Here is an 18,388-nt window from a genome sequence, read left to right on the forward strand (position 1 = left end):
CATCCACAATGATCACCAACCTCTTCAGTTGATGCAGACACAAGGGAAGTTATGAAATGATAAATATTAGAAGTGGTCTACATATTTGCAAAAATTCCACTTGAACATTAAATACAAAAAGGGAAGCACCAATAATGTTGCAGACTGCCTCATCCGACCCCCAGTTGCAGCACCGATTTCTATTCTCAACTCTTGTGGCCACGAGACCTCTGGATGGCTGCAACTATACAAAAATGATCCAAAGTTCGCCTCCACATACTAGATGCTGGTAGATGGAAAGAAAGTTCCTGATTTCCACCTCCAAGATTCATTATTATTTTACCTCGGCCACCTTTTTGTTCCTTCAAGCGAGCGTGCCAAGCTTATTTTGGAGGTGCACTAAAGTCGGGCCACATGACTTTGGTGTGGAGAAAATTGTGGCTGTACTACAAAAGTAATTTTATTGGCCCAAATTCCGACTAGATGTTGGGAAATATATTAGATCCTACACTACCTGCAGCATCACCAAGCGAACAATCAAGAATCAAGGCTTGTACACTTCCATGCCTACTCCCAGCCAACCGTGGGAATCTATCTCCATGGACTATATGTCTGGCCTCCCTTCTACCAAGCATGGTAATGACTGTGTATTTGTAGTCATGGACAATTTTTCTAAGATGGCTATATTGGCAGCCTACAAGAAGAGTATCATAATAGAGGAAACTATCAAACTCTTCTTTGAACGGGTATGGGAACATTTTTGGATCCTGTAGACCATTATATCAGATCGTGATGGCAGGTTCCTGAGCACATTCTAGTCAAGCCTTTGGACACTATTGGACACCAAGCTCACCAAGTCGATTGCCTTCCATGCCCAGACTAATGGCTAGAGGGAGGTTGTCAGTGTACATACTCTACATGTACAACTCCAAGCATCCACGAACTTGGGATGAGAGTCTTCCCTATGTGCAACACAATTATAATGGAGCTCTCCATAGCTCGATTAGCCGCAGTCCCTTTCAAGTGGGTCTAGGATTTCAACCATTGTGTTCAATTGATGTTTCCATGCCTCATGCGACTACACAAACATAATCGACACATGTATTGTCTGAGGCTAATAAAGTGATTATATTTATTGAACGCATCCAACACATCCACTAGCAGGTTCATGAAATCTTGGAGAAGTCAAATGCCAAGTACAAGCAGTGACATGATCAACATCGGGTGCCACACAAGCTTCAAGTGGGTGACAAAATTTGGTTGCATTTGTAGAAAGAACGCCTTACTGGAGCCCATCAGAAGTTCAAACCACTCTGATATGGTCCTTACACCATTACCAAGGTTGTGGGGCACAATGCTTTTGAGGTCAACATTCCCCATTCCTTGGTCTGCACGCAATGTTCAATGTGGACCGCCTTCGACCGTACCTCCCACCATTATTGGACACATCAGACATTGCTGAACAACTCACACCAATAGAGTTAAAGCCAGAATACATGGAACACGCCACAACTAATTGGATTATGGACACACAGGTCAAGAAAACTCACCAGCAGAAGATCCAACTATATTGGTTTGTCAAAAATGGCCAACTCCTGCACCAAGGCAAGTGGCTCACCAGGGACCAAGTTCAACAGAAGTTTCCCCATCTCATGGAGGCACTCAACACAATGGGGACCATTGCTTCCTAAAGGGGGAGGACTGATCCAGGTGGATGTTGGTGGTCACCTACCTATTCCACTTGGACCCCCACCAATGTTTCTTTGAGTTTTTTAGTTTCCTTAATTGTAGCACATTTTACTATATTTGGTAGTTTTTCAGGCCCTAAACTTTAGGAGCCGTTTTGAGGCCCTAAACGAAGTTTTTTGGGAAAAATTTGGCCAACAAGGGTTACTAACCTATTTTGGCCACTTAAAAGTTGTATTCCTTAGATAGATATTTCTAACGAGGTATTGTGTGCATCAAATGAAGATTGTATGCCAAAGTTACAACTCCGGGAAGTTGATGTACCAATTTACCCAAATGGGGCCCATAGTTTTGGCACTTCATCTCCTAGGGTTATATTTTTGGATCTTTAGGGTTTTCCATTATTTCTCAATAATAAATTGGCCTTTGAGCCTCATTGTAACACATTTCAGAGGCATGTAGCCACCACATCTCTTCTGAGAGATAAGTTATCATCACCCGAGCTAGTATTATTTCCATTCTGTTTGTAAGCATATTTTAGTATTTGACATTAATTAAATGAAGTGTTATTTATGCTGCATCTCTGTATTTATGGTTATATCTGTAATCTGTTGTGTTCTTGTTTAAGTTTGGATCACTCATTAATGAATGTAGAAACTAACCGGGGATGGGACTACCACCTTCCACCAGACCGTAGATTGGTTGAGCCAAAGCTATCTTCAGCCAATCACCCACGTGCCATATTCCAAGCATGAATGTGGAACTCATAACCAACCGAAAAGAACTAAACAAGCATGGATGCTACCAAAGTTCTTTGCATACACCGTGAGGAATTTTAGTGCCTCCTAGTGTCTCAAGATTTATCGTAATCCAAAGTTTGATCCAGGGATCATTAGGCCCTACACAAAGACCCACTCTCCAGGATTTATCGTACATCCCATCCTAGGACTACTAGGCCCAATGAAGAGCAATCCACCTCTTAGATTTACCGTATATCCCACCATTCACCGACAATGATTCCTATGCCCACCGAGCCACACAATCCTGGCTTTACTGCAACCCACATTAGGGATCAAGGGTTACTAGGCCATTCGATTTACCGTGATCCACAGTCTGGTTTAGGGACCAATAGGACATGTGTTTGTAATTATAGAGATCCACCTCACTCAACTTCGAATCCATCTGACAATCCATCTCAACTGAAGTATGAGAACCCATCTCATCAAGGCTATCCGGAAATGGCAAGGCTAGGCTAAAAATAGTATCACACCTAGCAAAACCAATGTCATGACAGAAAAGTAGCACATGCAATACCATGCATGACAAATCTAGCAAGAAATTCATACATGCAAATCAATACTGTGAAAATTCCTAGATCTAACAATCTAAGGAATCCAATTGCAACCAGTTGAATCTACTTCACCTAAATTGTAAATTATATTACAAGCTTATTTCAGATTTCTTGTTGAAACATTGTATTAAATTACTGAAGCAACCTACACCAATTAAATATGATTCTGAAACATAGAAATTGAGCAAGGAAAATAGAAACACATAGGACACACTTATTTTTGGACAAATAGTCCCCTGAAAAAACCTAATGCGGTAAAACTCATGCAACAGCTCTGAGGGTTTTATTATTATGCAGGAGAAAATCTTAGTACAATCCTAGGATGATCAAATAGCAATCTGATATAGAGAGAATATTGAACAAAAGAATTGTGAAATGATCTCAACCTGTCACTGGAGAATCAATGACTGATCTGGCTAAACTGGAGGCTCTACGTTACCATATTCATGGCCTCTACGCAGAACTGTGTCACTCCCAGCAGTTTCTGTGTCACCCCTCCTGGGTATTACGTTGCCTCTCTTCCTGATCCTCTGTTGGATGAGAAAATGGAACTTATGCCTTCTAGACTCACACCCCGACTTTTGGAAAATGAATTTTGACTTCCCTCTGCAGGAAACTCGACTTCCCCTCAAGGACTTTGTTACCTATGTGTCAGCACTGCGTGGGCCATCATCAACCTTCCTATGGACGTCTTTCTATTCTCCCTCTGCCTCGTACTCTCCGGAAATTCCTTCTTCCGGATTCTCACTGCCCCTCTACTACAAGAAATCTTCTCAATCGATTTTCCTCCTGAGAACTTTTCACTTCAGAAAATTGATTTTCTCAATCTCTTTGTGTATTTTCCAAATGACCCTCAAGCCCCTTCTTATATCTTCCTGTTGGATAACCAATGACCTAGATTAAAACATAATCAAAGGCTCATATCAATTTGACTTAATCCATGTTCTTTTCTAGAAGTTTCACCCCTGATTAGATTAATACCCATTAATATTTTATTTTTCCTAAATTTAGACTTAGGAACCTCATTAAAAATATTAATTATTTTCATAAAATCACTTATGGGTGGAATTTTCCAAAACACTTTATGGGTTCTTTGGAATACATGTACCCAAGCCTCCTTGCAAAATTTGAGGCTTAGAGCACATCCAATACTACCCCAAATCAACAAATACCTGCAAAGAATCTTGTTGTAGTTGCATGATCCTGCTCTTCCTTGCTTTCTCCTTCCTTCTTTTTTCCTTCTTTTGCCTTTCTTGCTCCAATGCCAAGTGCCCTAAGAAAAATAAAAGTTTCCAGAGAGAGAGAGAGAGAGAGAGAGAACAATGAGAGAGCTCCAAAATTGAATTGACAAAATCTACACTGACCAAGCCCTACCCACTGATCCTCAGAAGCCTTTTTATCAATGAGGCCTCTATTTTATTCATTTTCCATTATTTTCCTTCATTTTCCTCCTCACATGCAACCTGTGACCTTTCGCCTTCTTTTTTTCCTAATATCCATTATTTTCATAAAGAATTGTGCCAAAAATTCCATTTTATCTTTCCAAATCCTTAGCCATTTCCTTTGCCACTTAGCAATAATAAACCAAATGAACACCCGCTAGGATGTTTTTTCCACCGTTCAGATTGGAATACGTGTCCCTGATCCAAAATGGATCCAAAACACCCTCTAAGTGTTCAAAAATCAAAACTATCGCAAAAGGAAAACCTTCACAAAATGGCGGAAAACACTGTCGGGAGTGAAAAACACGAAGAAATGACCAGAAACAGAGCTATCGGAGGCTTGGACAGTGATGCACAGGATTCGTTGGATCTGGTTGATCAACGGTCAAGATCCGATTGGTATATCGCAATCGGCAGAGGCTATTGGAGGCTGCCACATAAATATTGCGACAGCGATCAGCACGGTCAATGAGGACCGTCGATCAAGCGTGCAAATCAACGACCTGGGTTAACTTGCGATATCGCGTCGGAGAAACACAAGGGAGTGCTTACCAATGGCTCGGGGCTTATGCGATATGTGAATGTGACAAGTTGCATCACAAAATCGCGTCGGAGTAATACAAAGGAGCAGGGCCATATGTATATGCGACTTGCGATAGCCAGACCTGACGGGGTTATGGACCAAATTTAATATATTTTGAGATCCGGAAAACGACATTTTTTTATGTATTTTCACATTTTTGTTAAATAAACGAAATGCGAAGGGAATGCGTCGATGCAATGAAACCAGACCCAAAAGGGTTTGTAAATGCCGCTGCATAATTATTTGAAGTCCGCCATAAAGCCCTTCGTCGGATTTTCAATGTTTTTAACATATTTTTACAAATACAAAGGGATCCATGGCACAGGGGCATTGCGATTTGCAATAGAGATTATAGGCAGACCCGATAGGAGTATAGGGCGAAATTAATTATTTTTGAAGTACGAAAAACGGTAGATTGGTTAATTTTCCCGTGTTTTACAGTGTTTCTCTGTGTAAACAGAGAACACTATTTTTGGGGATTTCAAAGGCTCGATGGTCCCTTCCATTGCAGAACAGATGGCTACCTCCCTTGAAGACGTTATGCCATGATTGCTAATGCTCAGAAGGGGATTCGAGCGGACAGAGGCCGGGAGCCAGAGAGCTCGGAAAGGGGAAATGAACAAACAACGCCGATTGGCTTTAAAGCCACAGATTGACAGAGACAAGGGGAGACAGTGCTAAGATAGAGCAAAGACAAAGACAGAGAGTGAGAGAACGAGTCTGTGTACTCATAGGGGCTTGAGGGATTCAAGCAAAACTCTTGTTTTTTTGTATCTGTGTGTTGAGACTCAATTTGAGCTCATTTTTGTAAAAATCTGCTCTTGAAGACATAATAGAGAGGTCACCACTGAAGGCTGGACCAGGAGACGTAGCCCAAGAGTTTTGGGTGAACTCCATATTAAACTTGTTGTGTTTATGTGTGTTTGTTTATTATGTTTCTCTAACTGCTCAATTGTCTATATTATTCGCAATCTTATCTATCCGTTGCACTAAGTAATATAAGCAAATCCATGCACATGAGTCTCTAATACTTTAAAAGTAATCTAAGGTCTTCATTTTCAGATCAAGTGGTATCAGAGCTTTTGGTTTTTGGTTTGTTAAGGTTAGACAAGCTTGTGTTGGATTTTTTTTGAATGCTAACGAGGTCAAAGCTCAAACTGGGAAAAGGAGAACTTGTTGAGGCCAACCGAGAAATTGGAAGAGTCTATTCGAGGAGGTAAATGGCAGAAGAAACTCATTTGGAATCATAATCTCAATTCATGGATAGTTTAATGACCATGAGAGCTATGGTAGAAGATATGTATCGATAATTCAAGAAAGGTTGAGATGAAAGTACTTCAACCTCCAAACAAGATAAAGGAGCAGAAGAACCTTCTCTAGATGCCCCAGAGGGCAAAGGAAAAGGGGAAAATCCTCCTCTGTCATCTCCTCTGTCATCTCCTCCATCATCGTCATCTCCTAGCCCTGATAAGAAAAAGAAGAAAATCTCTTTGATTAAATTAGATGTAAAATTTGATTTGCCAATATATGATGGAGAATTAAATGCAGAAAAGTTAGATAACTGGATTAGACAGATTGATGTATATTGTAGGGTGCAGAACATCGATTCAAAAAGGAGAAAGATTCAGCTGGCCAGACTTCACCTTGGAGGAACTGCCCTAGTGTGGTGGGAAGGCAGGACACAAGCTGATTTGAAGAAGCATGGTAAAATTCTTTCTACCTGGAATGAATTTGTTTCTGCCATTAAAAAAAATTCTATCCACTAGCTTATATGCAGCAAGCAATGATGAGTTGGAAAACTCTTCGCCAATTAAAGGGGCAAAGTGTACAAAGCTATACCCATGAATTTAGAAAAAGAGCTTTAATTCTAGGCATTTCTCTAGACTCACCTGAAATTTTGTTGAAGTATATAAGTGGTATGCATAGCTATTTGAAGCACACCATTCTCATGTTTAACCCCACTAGCATAGATGAGGTATCCGTTCAGGCTACACATCTAGAGGCTAGGGGAAAGAATGTGAACTTGGAGATCGGGGGATCATCAAAACCCTCTGCAAGCAAGAACAAGGAAAGTAAGAAGCTAAAATGGAAGGAGAGGAAGACAAACGCTATACAGAAAGACAAACCTTCATGCACTCAATGCAAGAAGGATGGACACAATGATGAACACTGTTGGTCTTTGCATCCGGAGCTGAAACCCAAGAAGTTTGGTGATAAGAAGAAGAAGACTGTTGCTGCTATTCAGAAAGACTTGGGGTTAGACTTAGGTGATGAAACAATAGTCACAGCTACAGGTATAAAAGGTTATTCGCTTTAGAGAATGCAAATATCAAGAAGCAGGTACAAGAGCTGCTCGAGAAAGGGTTCATAAGACCAAGCACATCACCATGCGGATCTCCAATCGTGTTGGTGAGAAAGAAAGATGGTTCGTGGAGGATGTGCATTGATTATAGAGCACTTAATAAAATAACGATCAAGAATTGTTATCCTCTTCCTTGCATTGAAGATCTATTAGATCAGCTAAAAGAAGCAATTTACTTTTCCAAGTTGGACTTGCGTAGTGGTTATCATCAGGTCAGAGTAGCAGAACAAGATGCATGGAAGACTGCTTTCAAAACAAAGCAAGGGTTGTATGAATGTTTAGTTATGCCTTTTGGCTTAACCAAAGATCCTACCACTTTCATGAGAGTTATGAATGATGTACTCTGACTTTTTATTGATGATTTTGTAATTGTATATTTAGATGACATTCTTTTTTTTAGTAAAACATGGGAAGAACATTTGAAGCATGTAAAGCAGACTCTAGATGTTTTGAAAAGAGAAAATCTCTATCTTAAGTTATCAAAATGTGAATTTTGCAAAACATCTTTAAATTATTTGGGTCATATTGTAGGGGGTGGTGAATTGAAGATAGATCGCTCTAAGGTTCAAGTCATTGTGAATTGGCCTAAACCCAAATCTACTACAAAAGTTAGGAGCTTCCTAGGAACAACGAAATATTGGAGAAAGTTCATTGCTAACTTTTCCTTGATTGCAACTCCCTTACATGCTTTAACAAGATTGAACAAGGTGTTTCAGTGGGGAGGCAAACAATAGAAAGCCTTCGACACCTTAAAAGAAAAAAACTATTACAGCACCAGTACTAGCACTGCAAGATCTTCAACGACCATTCGAGATTGAAATAGATGTCAGTGACTATGCCATGGGAGCAATGTTGATGCAACATGGTAAACCCATATGCTATCATTCTGAGACATTTAATTATGCATTAGTTAATTATCCCACATATGATAAAGAATTGTATGCATTAGTACAAAGTGTGAAAAAGTGGAAACATTACTTAATGGGCAAAGAAATAATTATACATACTGATCATCAACCACTTCAGTATTTGCACTCACAAACTAAATTGCAGCAATCAAGACACTATAGGTGGATGGGTTTTCTACAGCAGTTTCATCTAGTCATCAGATATAAGAAGGGCATAAACAATAAAGTTGCAGTTATGTTGTCTAGACCAATTATAAATGCATCTAATATACTTACGCATAACTCAATAATGCATGAAAGCTACATTGAACAATATGCTCAAGATATAGATTTTAAATATGTATATGCAACTTTAAGTCATGGCAAACAAGTAGAAGAATTGGATTATTATGTTAAGTAATGACTCTTGTATCATTTGGGAAAGTTATGCATTCCACAAACTGAAAGAGTTAACATAATCTGAGAAGCACATACTTCTCTTATATCAGGTCATTTTGGTGTAAGTAAAACAGTTGCACCGCTGCAAAGGTTCTGCTATTGGCCAAGAATGCATGAAATAGTTACTAGATATATTAAAGGGTGTACCATTTGTGCTAAAAGCAAGCCCAACAATAGAAAATTAGGCTTGTACACTCCACTTCTAGTTCCTTCTCGTCCTTGGGAAAGTGTTGCCATGGACTTTGTTGGGGGATTGCCAAAATCTAGAAAAGGTCATGACTATTTATACGTTATTGTGGACAGGTTCAGAAAAATGTGTATTTTAATACCTTGTAACAAGAAGATTACAACTGAACAAACAACGAAGTTGTTCTTTTATCATGTCTAGGTTCATTTTGGGTTACCCACTTCCATTATATCTGATCAAGATTCCCAATTTGTTGGGAATTTTTGGTCAAGTCTATGGGAATTGATGGATACTAGACTGAAGAAGAGCACAACCTTTCATCCACAAACAGATGGCCAAACAGAGGTGGTCAACAGGACAGTGATCCAGTTGCTTAGGGGCTATTGCAACAATCATCCCAAGCTTTGGGATGAACATTTGTTTTATGTGCAACATGCTTACAACTGTGCTAAACACTCTTCTACACAAAGATCTCCTTTTGAGACTTGTTTTGGTTTTACACCAAAGTCTCCCTTGTATTTTTTCTTTGGAAAAGACATAGCAGTTGATGGACAAAACGATATGGAAAAAGCAATCAAGTTCATTGAACAGATTCAAGAAATTCACCAGGTAGTGCAGGAATAGCTGGAAAAGAGCCAGGCCCAGTACAAGGCAAGGCATGATAAGCATCGAATTGAGCATAGCTTCCATGTTGGTGATCAAGTCTGGTTGTACATCAACAAAGACAGAATGCAAGGTGAAGGTAAGAAGCTGAAGCCAATAAGGTATGGGCCTTTCAAGATACTTGAGAAAATTGGTGAGAACTCTTTTTGCCTTGATTTTCCATCTTACATGCACATCTATTCAGTAGTTAATGCAAAAAACTTGACACTGTTTGAACCTTCATTGATTGAAGATCCCGAAGAGAAAATTCAGTTGCCTTCTATTGATGATCTGTTGCCTGAATATCTCAATGAGTTGCAGGAAGATACAGTTCTGGACAGAAAGGTAAGAACTACGTGCAGAGGGGATATTGAGTACCTCAGAATTGGACTCAAATTGCAAGATGGATGGAAATTGGACAAGTAAGGAAGCTGTATCCTCACTTGATCGATGCTTAAAAACCAACTTTTGGTGGTCCAAAAGCTTTTTCAGTGGGAAGGCGTGATAAAAAATGGATCCAAAACACCCTCTAAGTTTTCAAAAATCAAAACTATCGCAAAAGGAAAACCTTCACAAAATGGTAGAAAACACTATCGGGAGTGAAAGACACGAAGAAATGACCAAAAACAGAGCTATCAGAGGCATGGACAGTGATGCACAGGAGCCGTTAGATCCGGCCGATCAACGGTCTAGATCTGATCGGCATATCGCAATTGGCAGAGGCTATTGGAGGCTGCCACATAAATATTGCAACATCGATCAGCACGGTCAACGAGGACTGTTGATTAAGTGTGCAGATCAACGACCCAAGTTAACTCGCGATATCGCATCGGAGAAACACAAGGGAGTGCTTACCAACGGCCCGGGGCTTATGCAATATGTGATTGCGGCAAGTCGCATCGTAAAATCGTGTCGGAGTAATATAAAGGAGCAAGGCCATATGTATATGCGACTTGTGATAGTCGAACCTGACGAGGTTATGGACCAAATTTAATATATTTTGAGATTCGAAAAATGGCATTTTTCTATGTATTTTCACGTTTTCGTTAAATAAATGAAATGCGAAGGGAATGCATCGATGCGATGAAACCGGACCCGAAAGGGTTTGTAAATGCTACTGCATAATTATTTGAAGTTCGCCATAAAGCCCTTCGTTGGATTTTCAGTGTTTTTAATGTATTTTTACAAATACAAAGGGAACCACGGCATAGGGGCATTGCGACTTGCGATAGCGATTACAGGCGGACCCGATAGGAGTATAGGGCGGAATTAATGATTTTTGAAGTCTGAAAAATGACAGATTGGTGAATTTTCCCGTGTTTTATAGTGTTTCTCTGTGTAAACAGAGAACACTATTTTTGGGGATTTCAAAGGCCCAATGGTCCCTTCTGTTGCAGAACAGGTGGCCACCTCCCCTGAAGACAGTATGCCATGATTGCTAACGCTCAGAAGGGGATTCGAGCGGACAGAGGCTAAGAGCTAGAGAGCTCGAGAAGGGGAAACAAACAGACAACGCCGATTGGCTTTAAAGCCATAGACTGACAGAGACAGGGGGAGGCAGTGCTGAGATAGAGCAAAGACAGAGACAGAGAGTGAGAGAACGAGTCTGTGTACTCAGAGGGGCTTGAGGGATTCAAGCAAAACTCCTGTTGTTTTGTATCTGTGTGTTGTGACTCAATTTAAGCTCATTTTTGTAAAACTCTACTCTTGAAGACATAATAGAGAGATCACCACTGAAGGCTGGACCAAGAGACGTAGCCCAAAAGTTTTGGGTGAACTCCATATTAAACTTGTTGTGTTTATGTGTGTTTGTATATTATGTTTCTCTAACTGCTCATCTGTCTATATTATTCACAATATTATCGATCCATTGCACTAAGTAATATAGGCAAATCCATGCACATGAGTTTGTAATACCTTAAAAGTAATCTAAGGTATTCATTTTCAAATTAGTCCCATCAACCGTGGTCTTATATATTTTTACATGGATTTTTAACTAGGGTTATTACATGTTGAATGTTCATATTTTAATATTCAGATTTTTTAATATCTGAATTTGTACAAAAAGATGAGTACCACCTCTATAAAATGTAGAGGAAACCTGAAAACAAGTCCTAGAAGGTCGACTGTTTTCCCTAACAAGGAAATACATCAGCAACCCCTTTCATTTGAGATAGGATTGGAGGAATTGTAGTGGATCACATTGCGACTCATGGTTAATGAGAATATCTAGTTATGTAGGAATGATTTTAGTTGTAGGGGCCAATCCAGCTTATATTGTGCACACATATGTTTGACAACATAAACATGTGTTAGAGTCTGTATGCATCCTTATCCTTGGTGCAATATTTATGAGCTAGTTCTCAACATGGAAATCCCATATTTTTCAATGATTCGTGTTTCCTTAGGTAGTTCACGTTTCCTAAAGCATTTGGTTCTTAAAGTCAAAAATTAAACTTGGTCTTTGATTGCTTAGAATAAAATGTAGATGGTATGCCAAGTGGAGATATTTACAAAAGATGACCCAATGGAACCTAGGGAGAAGAACCGTCTTCAAGCTAGGGCTTGGAATATCTCGAGATTCCACTGAAGGATTGAGCTCAAATTTGTAAGACCTCTCAAGAAGACCCCAATGCAGTAGTGGACCAATTTTCAAGGATTTTCAATGGTTAAAATTGATTTTAAGATGATTCCCTAGGAGGCCTACTAGGTTAGGTCTTAGAAAGAGGAATAAGGTGAGAAGAATATTCTTTCGTGATCACCTTAGGACTAGACAGTGTCTAGCCAATTTAGAGAATGGAGTCAAATGAAATCAACATTTAGATAGGTTTAATTCCAACCAAGGCATTCTTAAACAACTTCCAATAGCCTAAGCAACAATTAGGTTACAAAGGGAAATTTATACTTCTTTATATTGCAAATGATGACTTATCAAGGAAATTCATGAACATTCATGTACCCCTAGGACAATAATTCACCATACTTCAAATTATCGTATGAAAAATCCCCCACAAAGAAAATCCCCCACAAAGAAAATCCCAACAACTTCGCATAAACTAAAGAGCAACTACACCAACTTCATGAACAAAATTATTCCATAAACAACTTTATGTGACAAAATTAAAAATAAGCTTGAAAATGATACTCACAAGTATAGTGAAATTACTCCAATCATCAAGATCCAAATAAATCGAAGCTCCAAGACAATATTAAGCTCTTCCAAACATCGAAATGCATTTAAGACACCAATTTCTCCATCCAAAGACTAGCTAGAATTCTCAATAAGAGATAGTCTAATCAAAATGGTGATGAGAGAAATTAATGAGCCTCTAATCTATTTATACAATCCATAAGGGGGTTCAAATAGCCTATTAGCCTAATAATGCCCGTTAATAATAAAACAATGTGCAAGAATAAAAAAAACTTGCTAACAAGCCCACCAAGATAGCTCCATAATACAAAGATAAGCCTCTCAAGATGGAAAAATAGTAGATATAATGAGTCGTTGGGACATTGAAGAGGCCTAGTGGAGTCCAAAGTGTGCCAAGGTGAGAGAATAGGGTCAAAACATAGTGATCATGGGGCTGGCCCCTTGATATCCAAGAAAATCAAATGTGGTGTCCCCAAGTGGGTGTGGGGGCGCAATGACATCCTCATGGGTCTCAAAGTGGATCAATAATGCATGCATACCATCTGCAAGGGCTAGAATGATTACATAAGCCCTCATTCTATCTACCATGATGAGACACATCCTGATCTGGGCCTTGGAACATCTATCAAGTGTGTGATGCAAGTGTCAAGCCAGCTTGGCATGGTGGTCTAGGTGCAGCATCATCATCCAAAAGATGGAATACAAGCAATCAATGAATGGTGTCGCGAGATCCATGAAGTGGAAATCTTCTCTCTGCTATGGTGGAGGCCCATGGCTCTCAACACTCACCCTACAAGTGCCAGTATGACCTTTTGGACAACTTAGACCCTATATAGGGAGACCAAACCCCAAATGCAGACCCACCTGCAATCCTGTATAATATCCAATGAGTCCCCTCGCCTTCCAACATAAAAAATAATTAGAGTAATTGGGTAAAATAGCTTACAAATCATGGAATCAAATGGGCACTTCATGGTGGAATTCCCTTCCATAGTGGGATTTAGCATGTACAGGTGTCTCCAAGCTCAATAAGGGGGTTAACCAAGGATCCTATTAAGTTGTTTCTTCTTCTAAAGGGGTGACATATACATGGGACATCCATCAAGCGGTAGGTGGCATGCGATATAATGGTGGAATGGAATGGGGTATGAGGGGAAGGCTCCAAGACATATGCAATAGTACAAGGGTAGCCATAATCAGGGAAGCCCACACTTGGGTGTATGAATGTAGGAGGTAGAAATTATGGTACATGAGTTACCTCAGCCTTTATTTTTCCACCCTTCTTCATATTCCTTTTGCCTTTTATTAATTTCTATTTTATAACTGCTTGAGGCTTTAGGGGATGAGAGCATGATGTGTAGGATATAATAGTGATACCCCCTTTAAAGTGGGTCAGTTCATCTCCCACAAGGGGTTGGGACAATCGTGGGTTCCTTGATGATGAAAGGGGGTCAAAACGATGAACCTTATGAACTAGGGTGATGCCCATAATGAATGGCTATATCTCATGTTTGTTTCTTTCCCTTGTTCTAAATGTGTATATCCTGTCCATATTTTTCATTTTATGTTACTTTTCCTATTAAGAGTGGAAAAATTATGCTTTTTATTTTTCTTTTAGTTGCATCAACCTCTGGGGCATCATTCCAGGTCTGACCCAAAGTGTGGAAAAGGGGAGGGGGAGGCTAACTCCTTGTCGACCCAATGGGAAAATGTGGACCCAGATGGGAAATATGGTGAATAGGGTTATAATGAGCGGAGGGATGTGATGTGTATGGTGTTGGGAAGTGATACCACTCAACCAAAATCGAGATTTCGCATGTTGTACCACCCCTAAAGCTAGTAGTCAATAAAATAGATCCCATGGGACTAGGATCCACTCTTTCCGTCGAATCTACCCACCAATCCATGCCCAAAAGTGTCTATGATAAGTAAAAAAAATTACCCAACTACACAATGAAAATCCATACATTTGGGGTCGGGAGGCCCCCCTTCAAACATATGATCATAACAGAAGGGTGAGGGACCACATGGTTGGCTTAGGTAGAAGAGATAGTGGCACATCAAGCTACCTGGTGGCTGCAGGGGGTTGTTGGCTACCTGCTGAGGACCATCAACGAGAAACATTTTCTCCTATGGATACTAATCACAGCTGGTGGGCAACAATGTAATCACAATTGACATGTGGTATGAAGTGTTGTAACAATACTCACCCAAGTGCAACCACTTCACCCACACTCTCTTCTTCCCTGCTACATAATTTATCAAGTACCCCTCAAACCATTTGTTTAATATCTTTGTTTGTGCATTTTTATACAGGTGATAGCTCATACTAGGAGTGAGCTCTATCTGTACCAAATGAAATAGTTCCTACCAAAGTATTCCCATAAATCTGTTATCCCGATCACTAACTATGGTCTTAGGTAGACCACTCAACCTAAAAATCTCCCTGAAAAACAACTTTGCCACCTGGGACACTGAACTCCTGGAAGGAATCGCAAAGAAGTGAGCATACTCAGTCATCCATTCCACCACTACGTACACACCGTCCTTGCTCTGGATTGAAGGCAACCTCGTTATGAAGTCCATAGGAATACTCTCCCACTTCCGCTCGGGAATAGGGAGTGGTTGCAATAGTATTTTTCAGTGTGTATGATCCTCCTTATTCTGTTGACAGATGCTACACTCATGTACATACCTTAAAACATCATCCTTGAGGCCCTTCCAAGAGAACCTCCCTCTGACTTCCCTGTAGGTTTTAAGATAACTTGAATGGCCTACTAGTGGGGAATGGTGTGTTGCTTGTATAACCTTGTTCTTCAATTCTGACTCTGGCACCAAGTAGATTTTATCCTTGTAATAGATAATTTCTTGCACCACTCTGTACCTATTGTATGATATTTTCCCATCCAAGATATCATACGCCAACATGTTCAAAATATTCTACCAGTAGTTGGGATTTCTAGTCCAAAGTAGTGTCCATGAAAGAGTATGTTGCATGCCTCTTGGAAAGTGCATCAACAACCACATAGCTTTTCCCTTTGACATAGACAATATCGAAATCATATGTTTGTACCTTGCTCACCCATTTTTGTTTCCATTCATTTAACTCCTTCTAATCAAGGAAAAATCAAAGGCTATTATGATTAGTTTTAATATTAAACTGGTTGGCCACCAAATATGGCCTGAACTTAGTGTTGTCTAGGTAAATCCTCTCTATGGATAGAGATGATCCCTCTAGCCCAATGAGTGGGACTAGCAACCTACGTGATAATCGACATGACACTTTCCTAAATTACAATCGTAATGAGAGAAGAGGAAGATGGCCTACCTTGTTCTAATGCTATAACGCACTCCTTTGTTGAAGATATTAGATCACTCGCTCCTCAGACTCAGATCTACTGCTCACAACGTTTGAATACCTGCACAAGAAATCAAAGACACAACAAATCATACAAGTGCAACAAGCATAATCGAAAGTAATATACTTAACAGATCAAGGAGCATTAAGATAAATGATGTATTAACACAAACATGTGAACCAATAGTTTTATATATTAATGAAATAAAGGAGGAAGCATACAACCAAGCCTTGATATCAATAATATCTCCTTGAGTGAAAATCCAAGTCCAAGCTCAAGCTCTCCAAGCACTCCTTCTCCAAGCCAAATGAGTAGCATGTAGGCACTATCTCAACATAAGGGTGCAAATAATTAGAGACAAACCATTTGGGAATGGGAGAGGATGAATATATAAGCATGGAGAGGGAGTTAGGATCTCTCCAAAGATAGGGGAAGACCCTCATCTCAAGGAGGTAGCTCATAGGGATAAGTTCAAAGGGAAATATTGGGAGAATTTGACCACATTCACGCCGAACAACCTCCAGCTTGTCTTCTTTGGGAAAACTTTCCTTTTAGGGATCAACGTGAGCATCCAAGTAAAAAGCACAGTGGTAGAGAAAGGCTAGTATAGTGCAACTCACCATCAACACTAGTTTCTAGTGTCAGGGCCGTGCTGGTCCTAAAATTAGGGTTTTAGAGCTTACTTCTTTAGGGAAGGCTCAAGGCATGTTTCCATCAGTGTTTCATGGAGGATATGAACTGCATATCAGGATGGGTACACTACATGATTTCCAAGTTTTGAGCACTTCGGGGTATGACATAGGGAAGTGTAGGAGGTGTGATAAAATACTATGTAACACTTAGCTAGTGCATGCATGATGGCGAACATCTCTTTGTAATAAACATAGTAGTGATGCTCATAATCCCAAATATTCCTACTCTCAAAAGCTATAGGGTGGGCATTTTACATCAGTACTGCTCCAATACCATCACCTGAGGCATCACACTCCAATGCAAATAGCTGAGAAAATTTAGGTAAAGCCAAAACAAGACAAGTACTCATTACTTTTTTCAGTCATGCAAAGGCCCTCTCTGTCATGTCTGACCATATGAAGGAGTCCTTCTTGGTCAAATCTTTAAGTAGTGATGCCAACTGAGAGATTCCTCTAATGAACCATCTGTAGTAAGTGAAAATACCCAAGAATCCACTTAGAATCATTACATTCTTAGGGGTAGGCCAATCAATGATGTCCCAAATCTTCTCCTGGTGCACCTGCACCCCTCCTCCACCAATCATGTGCCCCAAATATAGCATCTCAGTCAAACCAAACTCGCACTTGGACAAATTAGCATAAAACTATTTCTCATATAGTATCCTCAATACCTCCTCCAAGTTCTAAAAGTGTTCCTCACATGTTATGCTATATATCAAAATTTCATTGAAGAATACACGCACAAATATATGTAGTTACTTGTTGAATGCATGTTTCATACAATACTGAAAAGTAGTTGGGGCGTTGGTTAGCCCAAAAGGCATAACCAAGAACTCATAGTGGTTATAGTGACATCTAAAGGCTATTTTTGGAATGTCCCACTCCTTGACCCTAATATGATAGTAGCCCAAGAAGATGTCAATTTTAGAGAAATATCTGGCCCTTTTAAACTCATCCATCATTTCATCGATTCTAGGAATGGGGTATCGATTTTTTTTGTTATTCTTTTTTAGTGCCCTATAGTCAATGCACAGCTTGAGGGACCCATATTTCTTCTTGAATAGTACCACTGATGAGGAAAATGGGCTAGAGTTGGGGCAGATGTGGCCTAGTGTGAGTAGCTCCCAAATGGTCTTCTCTATCTCATCCTTGTATGCCCTGGGGTGCCTGTAGGGAGTGGTAATAACTGCCTGAACCCCCTCCTCTAACTCAATGATATGCTTGAAACCCCTATCAGGTGGCCTCCTTGATGGAATGTCCCCAAACACCTTCTGGTACTTCTGTAGTAAAACTGTTATTTCTGTTGGGTACTATTGATTTTCCGCCATTATCCTTTGATATTATACATTCAACTTCCCACTCAATGTCCCCATGTCAGAAAATGGCCTCCATTTTGTTGGATGTGATTGTTTTCGGCGAGTAAGTGTGCATGCCCCTCAACACTACCTTCTTTCCATCCTACCTGAAATCCATCTCCATCTGCTAGTAACCTGTGGTATATCATCTAATAAAGATGAGCCATTGAACCCCGAACACAATGTTGTTGTAGTGAATGTTGGTTACAAAGAAATCATCTATGGTGATATAGATATAGTTCCCCATTGTTAG

Source organism: Pinus tabuliformis, chromosome X (genome assembly GCF_031772625.1).
Source record: "Pinus tabuliformis cultivar Carrire ecotype Pingquan chromosome X, CPIR1, whole genome shotgun sequence".
Taxonomy (NCBI): Eukaryota; Viridiplantae; Streptophyta; class Pinopsida; order Pinales; family Pinaceae; genus Pinus; species Pinus tabuliformis.